The sequence below is a fragment of the Myotis davidii genome, unplaced genomic scaffold (assembly GCF_000327345.1).
Source record: "Myotis davidii unplaced genomic scaffold, ASM32734v1 scaffold89, whole genome shotgun sequence".
NCBI classification, from domain to species: Eukaryota; Metazoa; Chordata; class Mammalia; order Chiroptera; family Vespertilionidae; genus Myotis; species Myotis davidii.
Genome location: NW_006300372.1, coordinates 2,270,550 through 2,274,457, shown reverse-complemented (window position 1 = coordinate 2,274,457; position 3,908 = coordinate 2,270,550). Strand labels below are relative to the sequence as shown.

General features: G+C 44.0%; 1 pseudogene; it reads right to left on the bottom strand.

Moving 5' to 3' along the window:
- Positions 1–1,789: 1,789 nt before the first annotated feature.
- Positions 1,790–2,467, bottom strand: LOC102768413 (annotated as a pseudogene).
- Positions 2,468–3,908: the final 1,441 nt, after the last annotated feature.

Sequence of the window (3,908 nt, the reverse complement as noted above, 5' to 3'; positions counted from 1 at the left end):
TAACTCTGGTTATAGAGACGATTACTCATCTTTCTGCTTCTTATCCCTTTTGGCTACTTCAGTCTTGCACATATCTTCAGAATAGCAAAATAAAACCAATCCCTTTTCTAAAATTCATCTATCTTTCCCAGTTACATTTCTAAGCAAACCTGCAGGGACACAAGCCTCACAGTAAAGTCCCACCATCAGATGAGTCCAGAAGTTCTCCCTGCTCCTGAAGGGTTTTACAATCCACTTGAAGTGTTTGACTAGTGACATCAAGAGTGGCAAATTTTCTATCCAAATAAAGCAGGCTGCTTCTTTCTTTATTTGCTTTCAAGAAATGTGGGGGGGCGGGGCGCGCTTTAGTTCATGTACACATTTTATGTCTTATCCCATTAGATCATCACTGTGTTTGTCTTGCCTTTACAGGGATGAAGTAAATTCTAAAGAATTTGGGGGACTTTAAAATCCACTGAGTTTCCCCCCATTGATATTTTACTCCCCTGCAATGTAAACTCCAAACTATTATATAACTTATATAAGTTATATAAAGTCAAATATAACTTCCATGTAGTATTTTCTGATTATTCAAAGCAGAATTAATATTTCCATAAAAGTTTGCACAAACTCTACAGTATCAATTACCACACAAAATAATTATCTTTGTAGTGATCTATTTACCCATCACAGACTTTCATTAAATACCCTGTGATCAGGAATCAAATCATGTTAATCTTTATCTTCCTCACTGATCACATGGCATTTAGTAGATCCTCAATAAATTCTGAATGAATTCTATATATACACACAGGTTATTCATCCTCTTTTAAAACACTTTGAATGACAGCTCACTGGTTTCAAGATTTTATTGTTGTGCAGATATAATTATTTTATTGTGCAATTAAATTATTATGAGGTCAAATGTCTTTCCTTTTTAAAGTCATTTTTTATTTAACACATTCTAATCAAATAGTAACTGCAGTAAATAAACACTTTGAAAAACAGGCAGGTATCCCCCCACACCTGGAGGAACACAACTGCTAATGTTCATAGTTAAAACAATTCAAGGACAACTTGGAAATTTCTAAAGCCATTTGCAAAAAAAAAAAAAAAATCCATGTCAACAGGATTGCAACACAGCTACTTCAAAGGCTAAAGGCTGAAATGTCTATAGCTACATGGTTTTATTAACAGGGATTGAATAGTACCTGTATAGCATGACATTCTTGTCTTTAGCCTTAAAGGAAAAGGCAGTCATTTTTTTCTGTTTGCACCAGTTTGAAATATTGCCGAAGTAAGGCTCCCTTAAAATGGATCACTACAGTGCTCATTCACATGAGAAAGTTCAAACAGGAAGTCAAAAGACAAATATGGGAGTTTCACGATCCCTTTTTTTGGTTGACTCGGCTAATTGCATGAAATGAAGGATAAACATGCACAAGCATATCTGATCCACAAAACCGCTGGGTACATCAGATGCAAACTAGAACCTGTCCAACATAGACTCAGATCACCAGGCATGTAAAATGGAAGTGGAGCCTGTCTCAGTTGCCTTCCCCTTCCTCAGTTCTCCCCTGTGGGGTCCTTTACTTCCACCAGAAAGAAAGGGACCTCAGGAAGGCAAGGCATTCTGATAAAAATGTTAGTACAGCTTTAACTTAAAAGGATCAGCTGGTCCTAGCCTTGGAAGGGATGCATTGCTTGGGCGAACACATATGCGGGAACTTGACCTGGCTACCTCTTGACACAGAGAGAGATTAGAGAGATTCAGATGTTCTTAGAATTCCAGGTAGTTATGCAGAGCTGTCACTCAAGTTTGGGTTCTCTTTTATGGAGCAGCATTCGGAGATACTCTATCTGAGGCATGTGTAGACAAAGGGAAACACTTATACCTGGAATGTATATTCTCCCAGGTAATCTCTCAGTCTTTTTGGTAAAGGCAGTGCCCAGACAGACGGCATGGGTGCATTTGTTGATGGTGCGTCTGCAGAGACGCTGCAGCGGTGGTGCTGATGTGTGGAGCAGTTTGGCCAGATGCAGGTGGACAGAGCCGGCCTGGGGGGCTTTTGCGCCGGCCTGCTTATCCCTGCACATCTGGACATAGAAGTTGATCAGGTGAACCACACTGTCAAATTGCTTCAGCTTGGACTGGACACAGACGATGCAGTCCAATCAGAATTTCCCATCTTGATATTCGATTAGCAGATTAGTCGGTCCCGCTGATGTTTTCACAGAGATTGTTAGTAGGTAGTCTGGATTCGAACTATCTCTAATCAAGAAAGTCCATTCTGGTGTCTCTTCTAATTTCTCTTTGGCTTCATTCACAGTCAGACCTCCCCAGTACCAACATGTTTGAGCTCTCGCAAGGCCCTTGCCAGACACGCGGCCTCTGGAGGGACGGCTCCTTCTCGGACCCCGCGTTCCCCTGCCTGCTCCGCGTCCCTTCCACTCCATTCCCAAAGGGCTTCAGGCACCTGAGGGTCATGGGCGAAGGGTCGCCACAGCAAACACAGCTGGCCATCCGAGCCGGGGTCCAAGAGGCACCCACGTCCTTCCTGGAAGTCAGTGGGAACCCCAAAATGCGCCCCTGCAGAGAATCCAGAATCGCGGAGGAGGGAGAGGGGGTGGGGAACTGCTGGTGCTTTCTCCCCAGGTCCTGGTGCAGGGATGGCAAAGACCCCGCAGGCCTGGTCACCCACAGCTTGCCGGTTCCGCACCCTGTGGTGCCGCAGAGCTCCTGGGTTCAGAGCGAGGAGCCTGGAGCTTGGAGGTGCGCAAGTTGCCAGGTCAGCAGGGGTTGGCACGCAGCCTGATGGCCACTCCCCCCTTACAAGATGACAAGGTTGAGCTGAGCTCAGCCCCCGCCCCCCACCGCCCCGCACTTCCATCTTTGCTTCCTTCTGGGACTTTGGGACCCACCCCGATGAAGTGGGCTTCTCTTTACCTGTCCCTGTGGAGGGCCTTCAAGGGACTGCTGCTAAACTAGAGCCATCCTGCTTCCTCTTCCCAGGACAATCTCTAATTATCAGTATTCCTCTGAAAGATGGACACCACATCATGTCCCAGACGCGGTAGCAGCACTGGCACTATGGGATCCTACTGAGCTGATCACTATATTTTTGCTAATAGCCTTAATAATGTGTTTTCATTATATATTCTATCCATTCTCTCTCAGGTCTCTTTTTCTTTCCTTTCTTTTCTTTAATATGTTTTTGGGGTTTTTTGTTTGTTTGTTAGTTACCAATTGTTTAGAGAGAGGGGAAGGGAGAAGGAGAGAGAGATAGAAACATCCATGAGAGGAATATCACTGATCTCGATCAGCTGCCTCCTGTACTCCCCCTGCTGGGGACAGGAGCCTGCAATCCTGGCATGTGCCCGGTCAAGGAGGTCATCACTCAACCATTGAGCCACACTGGCCGACAGGTCTCTTTTCCTTTTAACCATAGAGAAGTCAAATTTCTAATGGATCCTGCTATAAGTAACTTTATAACATTAAAAGTAAAACTTCATACTTGCATTGTTTAAAGATGACTTGTTTATTTGGGATTTTAGGGTGCTTAGGTCTAAAGACTGAGCTCTGAATAAAATCATGTATTTTGTAGTTAATTGGTATCCTGTCTACTTGATAAGCCTATAAATAACTAGGCATTAAACAGTCACATTCTGAGTACAATTCCAGATAGGTGCTGCTGACCTTATTAATTCGCTGTTCTAGGTGGGGGCCCACAACTAGCAAAACAATAATAGCAGCAGCCGCAGCGGGTGGGCTTTTGTGCACTGAGTGCCAGGCCCTGTGCTAAGCTCGTTACATGCTTGTCAGCTAGGACAGGCTTTGCATGATGATGAACAACTTCAAAGTCATGATGGCTCAAGACAACATTTCTTTTTCTTTTTATCTTGCTATACATACAATGTGGGAAGGAAGG